This window comes from Coregonus lavaretus (assembly GCF_964263955.1).
Source record: "Coregonus lavaretus genome assembly, chromosome: 3".
Lineage (NCBI taxonomy): Eukaryota > Metazoa > Chordata > Actinopteri > Salmoniformes > Salmonidae > Coregonus > Coregonus lavaretus.
In genome coordinates this window covers 45,152,784-45,170,879 of record NC_139990.1, presented here as the reverse complement: position 1 = coordinate 45,170,879, position 18,096 = coordinate 45,152,784, and the positions used below count along the sequence as shown (strand labels likewise).

Here is an 18,096-nt window from a genome sequence, read left to right as displayed (position 1 = left end):
CATTTAAGTCAACATGGGCGAGCATCCATGTGGAATGCTTTTGACACCTTGTAGGAGTCCATGCCCCGACGAATTGAGGCTATTCTGAGGGCATAGTTTCATTTTGTAGCACTAGAGGGCAGAGTTAGCTATTTAACTCATGAATTACTCCTCTTCAAATATAGTTCTTATTATGTCATGCTGTAGTCTTTTATATAAATCTGTTTCTGCTACTCTGTATTAGCCTGCACTTTTGAGGGTTTAGGTTCAGGTTGTTGTTTCTAAAAGGGTAGCATGCCCATCCTCCAACTAAATCTTTCCTAATACATTTAAACTTTTTTGATGGGGTTGATGGCACGATTGACTCTAATATGATGTCATTTCAATATGAATGGATACTGCTGTCAGGCCTGAGAGCCAATAAATGGTAGTGACTGGTCTGACCATGGATGTGCTGTACAGACTCCACGAGGGTGAGTTGGGAGGCTGCCCACTGGAGATAAGTGTGTAGATGGTATATTTTAGCAATAAGGCCCGAGGGGGTGTGGTATTTGGCCAATATTCGACGGCTAAGTGCTGTTCTTAGACACGATGAGACGCTGTAAAAAGCAATGTTCTGTCATTTGAGCCAATCAGCATTCAGGGCTCGAACCACCCAGTTTATAATAATTCTTATGCCATATATGAATACAGAGAATACACATGAATAACACAGATACAGTAACCAACAATAACATAATGACCCTTACCATCACATCCACCATCTAATTGGAGTTATTTCTACTCTACAAAGTAGAACCCTACAGTATATTGGATACAAATAACAATGTTGAATGTTGGACCTTCATTGGATTTCATATTACTCATATAAGAGTCATAAAGATCATTATAAGAGGCTAATGACTATAGATTCCCAGGGTGTACTAGCAAGAGGCTAGTGCCTCAAATCCATCATCCCTACTGGATAAGATATTTATTATAATCAGGAACAGTTTGCCCTTATAAATAGCCTCCTTTGAACTGTGGACAGATTACACATACATTGGACTCCATAGAAAGTAGTAATACTTTCCAATTGATTTGAGCCTGTCCATCTGCGTCGGAGGAACCATGAGGTGTTTACAGGTATCCAACCAAGACCTGGAAGACAGGATCCCGTCCTATGAGGAACTGGACAAGCTGGAGAATGAGGAGGCTGGGGACAGGCCCAAATGGGACTACAAGGCCCAGTATATGCTGACTATCGTAGGTTTCTGTGTGGGACTGGGGAACGTCTGGCGCTTCCCTTACCTTTGCCAGAGCCATGGGGGAGGTAGGTGTTGTTGAGGAGTAGTGTTGCAGAATACCGGTAACTTTCCCATAATTCACGGGTTTTCCAGAAATCCAGGGTTGGAAGATCCCCTGAATACAGAAGGGAATAAGCAGGAAATCTGGAAATTTGGGGAAAGTTACCGTAACTTTGCAACCCTGTGTTCATTTTAGACTGACCACTGTTTTTTATGTACTGTAAATACAACAGCAACAGGGAACATCTCCACCACCCTGCTTCTTGGTTTGTTCTCAGGTGCATTTCTGATTCCTTTCCTGATCCTACTGGTTCTAGAAGTTTTTTTTTTGCTAAGCTATAATGATGGAAAATTATTCACTTTATACACACACCCTTATTCCGTTACCTGTAACTCTGTCTTCAATTGCTTCATTCTATTGTATTGTGCCATGTGAATGAATGAAATGAACTTTACCCAGGCCTGGTGTCAGAGTGTGAGAGAAGCTCTCCAGTGGATTACTATTGGTACAGAGAGACCCTGAACACCACCCCAGACATAGATAACACAGGTGGGCTACAGTGGTGGATGGTCCTATGCCATGTGTCTGCCTGGGCGTTGCTGTTTCTCTGCATAAGTCGAGGCATTGAGACTACTGGGAAGGTACGGCATTACCTCTGGACAGCAAATCACTTTAGCAGCAGCAGCTGTCAATGTCAAAGTTATCAAGGTTATGTTTATAGGCATTTGGTTATAAAGCGCTAAATCAAGGTTTCCTTTTTATGATATTATAGCCATATACAAAAAAATACAGAATGATTGGTTTGATACAATAAAGCATGTTACCATAACACTCAAATGACCTAGCTGTTTTTAATAACAGCCTTGTTGACCTTTCTGACACCAATTTGACAGTGTAAACAGTTGTAGACAGTGTTCACTTTCTAATTTTAACGTATTTTATATATTTGTATTGCATATTGTATTATATATTGTCTATACAGTGTATGTCACCATGGTGCAAACCTGGGCAGAAAATTGTTGTAGTTTGTAGTTTATTTGAAAATACCAACTTTTCAAACACTCGAGGTAGTCGAATATATATATATATATATATATATATATATGGAAGTATTTTGAATACCTCTCAGAAAACCAAATAATTTTTTAAGGTATTGGAATATGTGGCTGTCAAATATTTGATGAAGAACCAAAAAATAAAACAGTTAGTTGAATTAGTCAAAATATTTTATTATAAGCACATGGTTTGGAGGGCTCTTAGATATGAATCTTAATATAGCCTACAACCTATAATCAAATACATGAGGGACATGGAATCACCTCAGCATTAGAGTAAACCACTTTTACAGCTTTAAACTAACAAATATATTTTCATAATGAGTGAGACACAAGGTAATACAGTAACACATGACATTAAGTTCTTATACATGTGTAGTAACTTTGTCATTATTACAACAACAACATTGTTGTTACATAGGACTTTGGCAATTGCTTTATAATTGAATAATAATGGAGTTATTGCATAAGTGTATTAAGGAACAGTCACTATTCCTCTTGTGTACAGTAGTTACAAAAACACTCAGGTCATCGCTATGCGATTAAAATGCAATTGACAATGTATCATGTAACAACATGCTAATAAAATGTTGCTCCAAAAGTAATTAAAGTTTATTACACAGGTACAATAACTGTTTAATGTTAAGTGTTACTGAGAAAGCTAACTGTAACAAAATATGGCCATTAAGTGTCGAACTACAGCCAAGGTAGGTGGAAAATCATGTTAGTTTGTTTTCTGAGTAAACTATCCCTTTAAAAATGGTATAGTGTGTGTTTTAAACAAGAACACTTACCCTCAGATGGACAAAGAGGTTCGAAGTTGTTTTTGCTAAGCATTCAACTTGCGGTTAGCAATGTTTGCAAATGGCTTTGAATTACTGTGCAGTATTTTCAGGTATCATACAATTAAATGCAGCTTTCGACCTTTTCAGTGGCATGTTGAAAGAGTCATACAGTAGTTGAGCGTCACAACGTATTTATACTTCTCTGGTTAATTGGTTTGACTTGATTATGTGCACTTGGAGCAATGGACATTCAGGAGAATGTACATTTACAAAAAGTTCAGATAGAAATGTATTGTGTAGATCAAATATATGACTGTCAGATAAATTGGAATAGTATAGGGCATTGTGTGTGCTCTATTCATTCTATTTCTATCTTCAACATGCAGTTCTAGATAAAGCCTTGCCATTAGTTGAAGGCAGCCAATCCAATAGTTTCAGAAAAGTAGACACTTCCTGAGATCTGTATTCAAGTATTTAAAAAAGTAGTTACTTCCTGAGATCTGTATTCATGTCACGGTCGTTGAGAGACGGGTCAAACCAAGGTGCAGCGTGGTATGCGTACATGTTTATTAAGACGAATAAACACTTGACAAAATAACAAAACAACGAAACGTGAAGCTCAAACAGTGGCTACACAAAACAAGCAAAAACACGAGTCAAGATCCCACAACTAAGGTAGGCAACCAGGCTACCTAAGTATGATCCCCAATCAGAGACAACGATCGACAGCTGCCTCTGATTGGGAACCACACCCGGCCAACATAGATCTAAACATACTAGTTCTCCACATAGAATTACACATTACATAGAATACTCACACCTTGACCAAACCAACTAGCGAACTCTATGTCAGGGCGTGACAGTACCCCCCCCCTCAATGGTGCGTACTCCGGCCGCACCAACCTGACTCATTAGGGGAGGGTCCGGGTGGGCATTCAGCCTCGGAGGCGGCTCCGGCTCCGGGCGTGACGACCTCTCCCTCTCTGCCTCCCCGTTGCACCCCTGGTCTGGTCTGGACCTCGACGCGATGCTTCCCCTCTCCTTCCTCCCACGATGCACCAAGCCCTGTCTGGACCCTGGTGTGGGAGGCCCCGAACCTGGAGAGGGGCTGACGTCTGGGCCTGGATCGGCAATCCTCCCGCGATGCACCAAGCCCTGTCTGGACCCTGGTGTGGGAGGCCCCGACCCTGGAGAGGGGGTGACGTCTGGGCCTGGAGTGGAGCCACTGACCGGAGATGAACTGGACCCCGGTGGAGCGGACTGCTCTGGCTCCGGAGTGGAGCCGCTGACCGGAGCTGGACTAGGCACCGGTGGAGCGGACTGCTCTGGCTCCGGAGTGGATCCACTGACCGGAGCTGGACTAGGCACCGGTGGAGCGGACTGCTCTGGCTCCGGAGTGGAGCCGCTGACCGGAGCTGAACTGGACCCCGGTGGAGCGGACTGCTCTAGCTCCGTAGTGGAGCCGCTGACCGGAGCTGGACTGGGAACATGCACCACTGGTCTGGTGCGGGGAGCAGGTACGGGCCGTACCGAGCTGGCGACACGCACCCCTGGTTTGATGCGGGGAGCAGGTACGGGCCGTAATGGACTGGAGACACGCACCACTGGCCTAGTGCGAGGAGCAGGCACGGGTCGTGCCGGTCTGGAGACACGCACCACTGGTTTGTTGCGAGGAGCAGGCACGGGCCATGCCGGACTAGAGACACGCACCACTGGTTTGGTGCGAGGAGCAGGCACGGGCCATGCCGGGCTGGCAACACGCACCACTGGTTTGGTGCGGGGAGCAGGTACAGGCCGTACCGGACTGGATATGCGCACCATTGGTTTGGTGCAAGGAGCAGGCACGGGCCGTGCCGGACTGGATACACGCACCGCTGGTTTGGTGCGGGGAGCAGGTACGGGACGTACCGGGCTGGCAACACGTACCACTGGTTTGGTGCGGGGAGCAGGTACGGGACGTACCGAGCTGGCGACACGCACCCCTGGTTTGATGCGGGGAGCAGGTACGGGCCGTAATGGACTGGAGACACGCACCACTGGCCTAGTGCGAGGAGCAGGCACGGGTCGTGCCGGTCTGGAGACACGCACCACTGGTTTGTTGCGAGGAGCAGGCACGGGCCATGCCGGACTAGAGACACGCACCACTGGTTTGGTGCGAGGAGCAGGTACAGGCCGTACCGGACTGGATATGCGCACCATTGGTTTGGTGCAAGGAGCAGGCACGGGCCGTGCCGGACTGGATACACGCACCGCTGGTTTGGTGCGGGGAGCAGGTACGGGACGTACCGGGCTGGCAACACGTACCACTGGTTTGGTGCGGGGAGCAGGTACGGCCGTACCGGACTGGATACGCGCACCACTGGTTTGGTGCGGGGAGCAGGTACGGCCGTACCGGGCTGGCAACACGCACCACTGGTTTTGTGCGAGGAGCAGGCACAGGGCATACCAGGCTGGGGAGGCGCACTGGTGACACAGTGCGTAGAACCGGAGCAGGATATACTGGACCGTGGAGGCGTACTGGAGGTCTGGAGTGTACAGCTGGCACAACCCGTCCTGGCTGGATGCCCACTTTCGCACGATACGTGCGGGGCGCTGGCACAGGACGCACTGGGCTGTGAATGCGCACTGGCGACACAGTGCGTATCTCCGCATACCTTGGTTCCTCAATGAACACACGCTCCTTTTGTTGCCTGACCAGCTCCTCTCTCCGTGCATCCACTACTTCCTTCTCCCTACGGGCCTCCTGCAGCGCCTCCTCTTGAATGGAGCTCTCCTGCTCTATTCTCGCTATCAGCCCCCGTAATGTGGTGGCCTCCTCTCTTAAACTGCATATCCGCAGGTCTTGGAGGACCTCTAAAATAGCGGCCTCCTCCTCTACAGTCAGCCTTTTCACGGCCTCCTGCTGCCTCGTCGTCCACCCCATGTGCCCCCCAAATTTTTTTATTGGGGCTGCTTTTCTGGCTTTCTTCGTGACCGAGTCCTTTTAAGTCGCCGTTTCTCATCCCTTGCTGCCTCTGTCTGCTCCCAAGGAAGGCGATCCATCCCAGCCTGGATCTCTTACCATTTAATATCTCCTCCCAAGTCCATGATTTCTGCTCCTCCTGGGCACGCTGCTTGGTCCTTGTTTGGTGGGATCTTCTGTCACGGTCGTTGAGAGATGGGTCAGACCAAGGTGCAGCGTGGTATGCGTACATGTTTATTAAGACGAATAAACACTTGACAAAATAACAAAACAACGACACGTGAAGCTCAAACAGTGGCTACACACAACAAGCCAAACACGAGTCAAGATCCCACAACTAAGGTAGGCAACCAGGCTACCTAAGTATGATCCCCAATCAGAGACAACGATCGACAGCTGCCTCTGATTGGGAACCACACCCGGCCAACATAGATCTAAACATACTAGATCTCCACATAGAATTACACATTACATAGAATACTCACACCCTGACCAAACCAACTAGCGAACTCTATGTCAGGGCGTGACAATTCAAATAGTTTTGAAAAGTAGTTACTTTCTGAGATCTGTATTCAAATAGGGAAAAAAAAGCCAATTTTGGTGATCTGTATTCAAATAGTTGTAGTCACCCCCAAAGTAATAATAATATGCCATTTAGCAGACGCTTTTATCCAAAGCGACTTACAGTCATGTGTGCATACATTTTTACGTATGGGTGGTCCCGGGGATCGAACCCACTACCCTGGCGTTACAAGCGCCATGCTCTACCAATTGAGCTAACTATTTGTTACCCCAGAATTAGTTTTACTTTCCACAAAGCATAGTTTAAACTATAGTTATCACAGGTCTGCCATGGTGACATATCAGTAGTATATCACCCTAGTGACATATCTGTAGTATATCACCCTAGTGACATATCTGTAGTATATCATCCTAGTGACATATCTGTAGTATATCACCCTAATGAAATATCTGTAGTATATCACCCTAATGACATATCAGTAGTAATTCACCCTAGTGACATATCAGTAGTATATCACCCTAATGACATATCAGTAGTATATCACCCTAATGACATATACTGTAACTCATATATCTCAGCTTCTGTGTCATTAAACTGCAATGGTAAAATGTCATTATTTTATGTATCCATAGTGACATATATTTAACTAATGGCAGCTTGCGTAACATATTAACAGCAGTTATATGTCACTATTTTGATATATACTAATAAGTCCATGGTATATTTGCTATAGTAGTACACCAAACAGTAATTGTCCAACTTCATAACAGCATTCCTCCCTCCTCCCATTAGGCTGTGAATATCACCTCAACATTATCCTGTAGTCTCCTCCCATTAGGCTGTGAATATTACTTCAACATTACCCTGTAGTATCTTCCCATTAGGTTGTGTATATCACCTCTACATTACCCTGTGGTCTCCTCACATTAGGTTGTGTATATCACCTCAACATTACCCTGTAGTCGCCTCCCATTAGGTTGTGTATATCACCTCAACATTACCCTGTAGTCTCCTCCCATTAGGTTGTGTATATCACCTCAACATTACCCTGTAGTCTCCTCCCATTAGGTTGTGTATATCACCTCAACATTACCCTGTAGTCTCCTCAAATTAGGCTGTGTATATCACCTCAACATTACCCTGTAGTCTCCTCCCATTAGGCTGTGTATATCACTTCAACATTACCCTGTAGTCTCCTCCCATTAGGCTGTGTATATCACCTCAACATTACCCTATGTGGTGCTGACCATTGTCGTATCGAGTGAGTGGTGGCAATTATTGCTGATGAACAAAAGGAGTCTGCTCATACGGAACGTTGATCATAAGGTTTATTCAGATCACAAGCTTCAGCATGAGTGACAGACTCGCGAGGTCTGGAGAGCAGTGTCCTCCAATTCTAATGGCTGCTCTGCCCTCTCTTCTTCGTGTACCCCTATTTATAAACAATGCAACAAGATGGGCTCCCTCTTCTGGCCAATCACCAGTCTCCCCTGGGGCGTCACCCTAAAACATTCCCTTTTGATACTAACATAAACAACATTCATTGTTCCTCCAAAACAGTCATAATGTTAATACACCACATTTCCCCCCTTCGAGACGAACTAAACGTCTCGAAAACAAACAGAATAGGATTATGACTAGTAACCATTTATCCTATTGAGTATCTTTAACATTAAACTAAAAAACATTCTCCTCTAGAGTGTAAATACCTTTCTTATGAAATAACTATTTATGAAGTGTGAATACATTACTATGAAATATGAACAAATCTCTATGGAGTGTAAGAGCGAAAAACTGTCCGGCAACCTTCCATCCATTAATCAAGACAGTAAAATTCTCTCACGGTCCCTCTGCCCCAGGCAACCACCTTCGGTACTCCAGATAACCTCATAAACCATGTAAATGCATTTGAAACTATGATGCAATTAAATACACATGTAAGCCCCTGCAAACAAAATCCTATCCAATAACATCCATTGTAAGGCTGGTCAACCCATTGGACCTTACAGTGAAACTCTCCCTACCTAAATTTCCTCTGTCCCTAAGCATTCACGAAATAAACAAAAACATCTAAGATCCTCACATGTATTCAATAACATCAAACATCATTCTACAAAATTAATCCCTGAGGCTATTACACAATTATGTATTACACATGTCTATATTTCATTGCAGACACTGGAATGTAGTCCACTACACTTCATCTCCCTGTAGTCTCGACTTCCAATGGACTGTTGATGATGGAATCAGCCACACCCTCCTTGTTTCATCTCCTCCCGTCATATTGTTTCATATTGTCCCTTCATATTGTCCTTGTTTGAGTATTTCAATCTCCATATGTTCCCCCAAATGCTTCTGGAAGAAAAGAAAAGAAACGACCAAACAGTATCTTTTGCAAACCAACCCTTTCAAATTAAACATCAATATGCACTACGAATATAAAAATGATATATAAATGATGCATGAATCACATTAATCTCCTCCCCCCTTTGATTCATAAAATCATTACAAGAATCACACTAATATTAATTCTTTAAAAATGCTCAAATAATAAAAAATGATATTTATCCCTCAGTTCCACTTGTCCATCTTTATCCAGATCAGGAACAGTCCACACCGGCATCTGAGTGTTGTCTCCAGGCATCACAACACCAACCTATCTCAATATCATAGCTTTCTCCAAGGTCAGTAACAACTTACAAACATCACACAGTGCTATCAAAGCTGCCATTAAATGTAAACCATCACTGCCCCTACTGGCCTAATTGATCTTGCAACCAAGTCTTCTCAGATCTCCCAAATGCATCCCTTATATTCTTCAATGCATATCTAACTATCTGAACTATCTGGACTCAAAGTATACTATTATCATCAATAGGATCTTCCCAAATGTTACACCATACCATGGAAAAAATCCCCCCTTCTCCCTTAGATTTATCCTTCAATGATAGGCTTGAAGACTATGACATGTAGTCATGTCACCCTTTTAACCCTAGATTTAGCTGTGTTCAGTGCTATCCCTCTTATAATGGTAAAAACCTCATATGGAAGCTTCAACGTTGACATGTAACAAAATCCTGTCCATCCATAATGTAAGAATATATATGCTTTATCACCACAAACCCTCCAAATATCTCTAAAATTCCCCATAGTCACATTGTCAGGCAACAGCTAATCTTTTAACCCTCAAAGTCCTGCTGTTCCTACTAACTGGTACATAAAAAGTAACATATTTCTCATTACTACCCTTAAGGTCATGCTTATCCAAAGTCATCATATAATCATCACAATCTGATATTCCCATAAACATACCCCTTACCTCATATGTTTTATTAGAACAAACAACTTTTAGCCCTCAATGGTTACACCTCCAATACTTCAATTACGCTGTTCCCTGATTTTCTTTACATCTAACAAATTCACACAAGTTAATTCACTTAACCCAATAACACCTAAACCTAGGCTTAAACAAATGTTTTGACAACGACATTATTTTATCTGTTACTGACTGTTGCTGCTGATACAACAGTCATGACAACGCATAAGATTGACCCATACTTGATAGAGGTCGAACGACCGTCTCTAACATGTTTGGTGCTGGAATTCTCAACAGACATGGAACCAAAGATTCCTACCTGCCATCCATCTCTAACTTTCACAACAGAAAAATCAAACTACATGCATATAGTTTCTCTCTTCCCTAACGAGCGGTACTGATCAGATACCTCTCCTTGTCTGTCATTAAAATCAAAGACCTCATCCTGTCCTCCATGATGAATCTATATTCTCTCTACTACTATCTGCTCTCCTATTTTAACCCTATTCGTACTATCATTGACAGCACTCTCCATCCGTAACATAAACCCTGAGTCCTTCTTGCTACCCCCTTTAATTTCAGAAAAGTTGTTGTCGGTGTCATACTTCCTACATTTGCTATTGCCATCGTATCATTAATCCCTTCCAAAGTTACCATTAAAGTAGTTGATTTATTAACCTTAATTATTTCTAGTGGCAAAGTTACCAATATCCTATGTGTATTATCTACTGTTGGAGTGACTACTGTAATCTATTCTTCCTGAACTCCCTCAATGACTGTGGAACTTCAACAGATTTCAAATCTTCCATCATAAGCGTCACTTTACGAATTACATAGCCTTTTAACAAATAATTCTTAACCGGAACAACTTCTAATGCTTGCCCTAAATAAGCATACATATATTCTCCCTGACCTTTCTCTGTAACATTACGCCAAATAAGTGAACAGTCACTCCTAACCTCTTCCACTTCATATCGTTGTACAAACTATCCCTCCTTTGACTAGGGGACACCGCTTCTACATCTGGTCCTGATAACAATACTTATTCTCCATAATTATCTCTCCATATGGGAGGAACGTCCCCATCCTAACCCTAATAAGTATTCTTTCCCCTAAAATTGGTGCTGTATTGGTTCCCTTATAACCAAATGCGATATATTTATGGCTTTAATACCTATCAATGTTGAAAGAGTTAAATTGCTTCTCACTGTTGTTATAATAGACTGAAGTGTTAATGTCCTTAGTTACTCCTAGTTTTCCCCAAAGAAAAGTTGTCTCTGCTTGTACTTCCATCTATCACCACTAGTGTCACTTTTTCCCCAAATCTCAGTCCTTTCTCTAATCCCTGACTTTCAAACTTTTGATTATAAAAAAATACACCTACAATTACCTTGATCTTCCTACTCTAAAGTGTCATTCACCATTGTTCTCTCTCTCTTACTACTAACTTTGAAACTTAGCTTACTGTCTTAGAGTTCCCTCAACCTAGTCCTCCTAACTTATTTTAATCTAATGTTTTCCTCTCCTAACCTTTAAAAACCCTTTCCACTGATTTATTCACAAAATCCCTTTACCACCAAATTTTAGCATATGTGATTGGGAAGGTTCCCACCTGTTTCTGACTTCTTCACACACAGACTTGGCAAACGTCTAAACACCTTCTAGCCTAGCCTGAAATCCCTTGGTGTAAGAATGTAAACCCAGACTCTTTAAAATCCTCTATCAGACAGCCGTTTAGTGCACATCCTATTGTACCATTCAATTTACACCATGCATCTCTTCCCAACACTGCAACCGATTTATGTCCTAATATTAGTATGTCTATTTTAATTTCTCTTTGATCTTTATAGCAGAGCTCCATTGGTTCCCTAAGAGTAATTAGCTGTTTACGACCTCAAATCCCTATCCTAATTAGTCAATTTTACATAGTGATATGTTTAACCTCTTTAGGCTGAACACAGATAAGTTTTTCCACTATTCACCATCACTTCTAATGGTCCTCTGGTTTTACTTCAATTGTTAGCTATTTTCTCTTCTTCTCTAATCGGTGCTATCAGCTAACACCCCCCTTCCGGATCTTCTAAGCACTCTAGAATTCTTTAGGGTTCACCTGGAGAACAGGTGATCTTGAATTGCCCCTGTATCTTCCTTAAAAATGTTCTCTGTTTTTCCTCCTGACTGGTTGCAGTCACAGGTAAAGTAACCAATCTGTCCATAATTATAACAGTCTTCTGAAAGTTGCTGGAAGTGTAGCTGAAATCTTCCTCCTTCTTCTAAGTCTTCTCGTCCTCTTCAATTCTGTGTCTGTCCAGAAACTGGCTGTGGATATGGAACATTTGGTACCCCCCCTTGGCTGGTACAATTGCATTTGATATTGTTCAGTTGAAGCTGTAACAGTGATTGTTGATTTGGTTCACTCTGATTCTTCATAACCAAAACTTATCTTCTCCTTCTTCTCCAATTCTTGGGATCCTCTCAGCAGTTTCTCCTCTTCTGTATCTTCAGCTGTGTTACTTCTTCTAAACTATTTGCTTTATCCAGGCATGATAAACATCGGTCTATATCTCTATTTCTTCTTTGCTAGTCATTGTAGGATAAAATCCTCTTGAACATAAAGCACCTTTAATCTCCAAATCTTCATCGCTTTCTTCTTCAACTTCCATCAGAGATCAAATCTCTAGTATCCTTCTTCCTTCCTCTCTTGCCAACTTCCTTCTGATCACAGAGTCATATCCACCCATGACCTCTTCATCATCACTCTCATCTTCATCATCCTCATCTTCTTTAAGTTCCATCCTCCTTAACCTTCCTCTTCTCTTCCAGACATCTCATTTTCTTCCTTCTGGAGTTTTGATTCATCTTCATCGTCGTTTCTGCTTGTCCTCTATCTATTATTCATCTTCATCTCTGATGCAACAATCACCCTGCTGGATGATCACTGAAAGCTGAGGATAAACATCCCTAAGCTGTACTTTTTGCTGAATCCGTATGTGAGAAAGGTGTACTAACTTCTGCCATTAGTTTTTCTAACACTACTTTCTAACACTACTTTAGTTAAAGGATTACTATTTTTTCCCTATATCAATCGGTGTAATCACCTTCATCTAGCCTTGCTGTCCTTTCTCCCCATTGTAACAACCCTTTTATATTCCTTTATCGTGAATTATTTTATTTTAGACTGTATAGCCTATGGCTTCCCCCCCTCTAATTATTAATATAAAACTAACAACTCCAAAAAAAAAAAAGTTTTTTTTTTTTTAAATAAATCCATTAAAAATCCTGAATAATTAAAACCAATTTTTATTCCTATATTACCAATTTATCAATTAGTGTTGGCTATCTTACCACAACCCATCAAATGCAAGTAAGTTAGTCAACTTCAAAGCAATCCCAAAAACCAAGCCTCTAACCCTTCAATACTCCAATTCCCATAACCCCTTGCTCTATCAGCATCTAATTATCTTAAATTATCTTAAATTTACAGAATAATGTCAGTCCTTGATTCCCAACAGAACTCCAATCAAACCCCAGTAATGCACAGAGACTCCAAAATGCAATTTTTAATGAATCATTTGCCAAGCCTATGTAAAATCGTCATAACATCACATATTTTGTAAAAGATGATTTTGTGAACTAGCCTGATATCTGATCCGATCGTCTGACTCTGCCTCGTCACACCTTGTCACGTGACGCACGTCAGTCACACGTTAGCCCCTCCTCTCTCCTGTCGTATCGTATTGCTCCACTCATATGACAGAAAAACAGAGACACAGAAACAGCTTTTAGTAGTTAATGCAATCACTGAGTTATTTCAACCATATTCAATATTCCTTCGTTCACCCATTATTCACTCTAAGACTAACCCAGAACTAAATAGATCGCTCAAAAACATTTTTATTTAATTTTAATCCGTCATTTAATTCAATGCATTATACTTCGCCAACATATATTTAATTTATAAATGTACTACATCTCAACAACTAGTTTCTTGTTCGAATAACAGTTACTTTAACGATTTTAAAAGATTCGTGTCCACCTTCCCCTTATCTGTAGCTATTTTACCCCTGCAGGGAAACCCCAAAGACCTATGACCCTTACCCAAAATGCCGTGTTCTGTAGGCTTAGCACAACCGCATGTTGTAGTTTTAGCCCCGTAAAATCAAGCGCATGCGCACATCCCCTTAACCCCATGCTTACCACATCATAGAACGATAGCATTACGCTACAGCGTCACTATTTTATACCTTATACTCACACAATTACACATAACAGAGCTCACATTTGCGTAGAACTTTCAGTTCCACCACATACAAACAAGTTTAAGAGGCTTGAATCCATCGCAGTGGACCTCTAAGGTTAAAGTTATCATGTAGCACGCAACACAATTAGCATTTAGCAATTAGCATTTAGCCGTAGCTTTAGGTACACTGTGACACCACACACATTTAGCATTTAGCATTAGCATTAGCCTTTAGCCAACTGCGGCCTACAACATGTAACAAAACCCGCATTGCGTCTTAAATTGATTACTGTTTCGTTTGTCCTAAATTCATTCTGCCGTGAGTATGGCTATTTCTATGAGCGATCCTCCCCATGCAAATATCCCGTCGGACAGAAGATGAGCAAGCCATCCCCAAGAAAATGTCCCACCAACCCCAGTCCCAGACTGACCTGAAAACTCCTAATGCATTTCCAGGATTTTGGCCCACCCTGCGGTCGCCTCGTGTGTCACGAGGGCTTATCTAAACCTGCAATGCTCTAAAATTGTATACATATCTTGGCCCCGACTGTTCTTGACTTACTATTCAAGCAACACATCTCTATAAACAATCCCTAAACTCTAACCACTTTTGCGCTATTTTAAAAATTTGTATAATGATTAGCCAGACCCCAGTCATCAGCAAAAACACCACCTGAGGCACGGTCGTAATGGTACATTCCTCCAGTGTACACAAGCAGCAACAAAACCAACAACTGAGCTGTGAGAAACACTCACCCTGGTCGGGTCATGACTCCAGACCGAAGTTAGCTTGAGTTAGCTTGGCGACTGCAAATGCAGCAGAGGAGGATTGCAGAACCACTCCTGGCAAGCTCGCCATTTGTCGTATCGAGTGAGTGGTGGCAATTATTGCTGATGAACAAAAGGAGTCTGCTCATACGGAACGTTGATCATAAGGTTTATTCAGATCACAAGCTTCAGCATGAGTGACAGACTCGCGAGGTCTGGAGAGCAGTGTCCTCCAATTCTAATGGCTGCTCTGCCCTCTCTTCTTCGTGTACCCCTATTTATAAACAATGCAACAAGATGGGCTCCCTCTTCTGGCCAATCACCAGTCTCCCCTGGGGCGTCACCCTAAAACATTCCCTTTTGATACTAACATAAACAACATTCATTGTTCCTCCAAAACAGTCATAATGTTAATACACCACACCATCTTTCTGATCAGAGGATTGACCTTGAAAGGCTCTTTGAATGGAGTGAAGTTCCTCTTCACCCCAGACGTGAGTAGTTTAAATTAGTATCCTGTCATCGAACAAAAGTATTTCTTCAAAGTATATGATATTCCAAGTTCAGCCACAGATACAGATCCACAAAGATCTAAGGCCTTTTAGCTACCGTTCATTTATGTTGTAGTAAGATAGAATTAAAACGACACGCCTAACAACGTTTCTCTGGGTGTGTGTTTCTCCAGATGAATGAACTAATGAACCCATCTACTTGGCTTGATGCGGGTGACCAGGTGTTCTATTCATTCTCTTTGGCCTTTGGAGGTCTTCTGTCTTTCTCCAGCTACAACTCTGTGCAGTAAGTCCATACGGCTTGCCAATAACTACTAAATGACTTGTTGTTTACAACACAGTTGAGACATTAAATCAATTCAAGACATATCATAACTTGTACATAACCACTGCAAACTTAAGACCCAGTCCTACCTAACTCAAAGTGAGCAAGCGTAACTTTCATCATAAAATATTTCATTTACGTTAATGCAGCCAAGATTTATGCAAAAGTTAAAGTGATGCTGCAATATATCTAGTTTAGATTCAACCCTTATGGCTGGATTCTGATGGGGGTACGACAGTTGAACTAAACTCAAGAGGCATTTATAAGTTATATAAGTCAAGAACCAATAGGTTAAAAAAAACGATTGACCAATTCCAGATAGCTCCTTTAATGTTTTCTATCTCTCCAGTAATAACTGTGAACAGGATGCAGTCATCATCTCTATTGTCAATGGAGCCACTGCTGTCTACGCCGCAACAGTCATTTACACCATCATTGGCTTCAGAGCCACAGAGAAGTTTGACAACTGTATTACTGGGTATGTACCTATACTAGACTTAAACTAGAGTCGTTGCATGACGATATGAACTACCCTCTAAATAAATGTTTTCTCATTGTTCGTTTGCAGAAATATCCTGACACTGCTCAATACATTTGATCTCCCTGAGGGCAACGTCACTGAAAGCAACTATGATCAGGTTCTTCATAGTCTCAATGGAACATATCCAGAAGTCATTCAGGGGCTCAACTTGAAGACCTGCGACTTAAACACTTTCCTCAGCGAGGTAGGATTTTTAGGGCTGGTTTCCCAGACACAGATTAACCATAGTCCCAGACTAACAAGCATGCTCAATGAGATTCTCCATTGAAAGCGCTTTTTAGTCCAGCACTAGGCCTAATCTGTGAATGGTCTAAGGTCTCTTATAAATACTGACAATATCAGAATATTATTTCAGCTTGACTATATGGCAATGGCAATCCCAAAGGGAACTATAGACATAATAGTCTACTCCTACACAGTGTAGTAACACAATGTTATTTAAAACAGGATCTAATTCCACTCCTTCTCTGTGTGTCCTGATGTAGGGGGTTGAAGGAACTGGTCTAGCCTTTATCGTGTTCACAGAGGCCATCACTAAGATGCCTGTATCTCCTGTTTGGTCAGTCTTGTTCTTCATCATGCTCTTCTGTCTGGGCCTGTCCTCCATGTTTGGCAATATCGAAGGAGTTCTGGTTCCACTTCAGGACCTGGGGGTTTTCCCCAAGAGTTGGCCCAAAGAAGCCATCGCTGGTGAGATGAGACAAAAACGTCCCTTACACCATTTTAAAGGATGGAGTTCCCTTTGTTAAATATATTTATGTATTTCTTCTTCTTCTTCTTCTTCTTCTTCTTCTTCTTCTTCTTCTTCTTCTTCTTCTTCTTCTTCTTCTTCTTCTTCTTCTTCTTCTTCTTCTACAGGGACAACATGTGTCCTCTGCTGCCTTGTTGGACTGATATTTGTTCAAGGCTCAGGGAACTACTGGCTGTCCCTCTTTGACAGCTATGGCGGGTCCATTCCTCTACTGATAATTGCATTCTGTGAGATGGTCGGGGTTGTGTACCTCTATGGTATTGATCGGTGAGTAATACATTCATTCTGTGAGATGTTGGAGGTTATGTTACTCTATGGTATTGACAGGTTAGTTTTGAAACAACATTCTGTTGATTAACATGGCCCTTACATTTGCCATTCATTCATTAGAGTCTGGGAACTTGCAAAGGGATGTTGACTATGTATGTTATTCTAACAGGTTCAACAATGACATTGAGTTCATGATCGGCCACAAGCCCAACCTCTTCTGGCAGATTACATGGAGATTTGTCAGCCCTGCCATCATGTTTGTCATCTTTGTGTTCTACTTTATCACTAAAGTCCAAGAAAAACCCATGTACAAAGCCTGGAATCCTGAATCGGTAACGTTTCACTTTGTTGTCAGTGGCCAAATTAGTTATGAAATGAGGAGACTTTCACTTATTAATAGTAAATCAACTTGTATTCACATGTTCCCTATTTGGTGTATGAAAGGAACTCACTACACAGTGGCATCAGTAGGCTATAAACACACTAACAAGCTTATTACTGTTTCTTTACAGGACAACTTCCCTACATTAGAGGAGAAGGAATATCCAGCCTGGATCTTTGCTATAATCTTCATCCTGGCAGGAGTCCCAGGTCTTGCTGTACCTCTAACGGCTGTTTACAAATGTTTGCGGAACCGCTGCTGCAAGAAGGATAATGAGTTTAAACAAGATGACTTAAACACTATTGCCAAACAAGTTCACCTGATGGATGAGGCTACCAAGATCAAACCAGAGATCATAGAGACAGCAGATGGGAGATAGTGATCAGATCAGATCACTGTG

The 18,096-nt window shown here is 42.1% G+C and overlaps 1 pseudogene across 1 annotated transcript; it reads left to right on the top strand.

Moving 5' to 3' along the window:
* Window positions 1-1,089: 1,089 nt before the first annotated feature.
* LOC311107466 (sodium-dependent neutral amino acid transporter B(0)AT1-like) lies at window positions 1,090-18,075 on the top strand (annotated as a pseudogene). Its single transcript has 12 exons — window positions 1,090-1,291; window positions 1,544-1,584; window positions 1,711-1,907; window positions 7,798-7,856; window positions 15,355-15,409; window positions 15,601-15,713; window positions 16,102-16,230; window positions 16,321-16,477; window positions 16,779-16,983; window positions 17,152-17,311; window positions 17,484-17,646; window positions 17,827-18,075. The product of its transcript is annotated as a sodium-dependent neutral amino acid transporter B(0)AT1-like (transcript).
* Window positions 18,076-18,096: the final 21 nt, after the last annotated feature.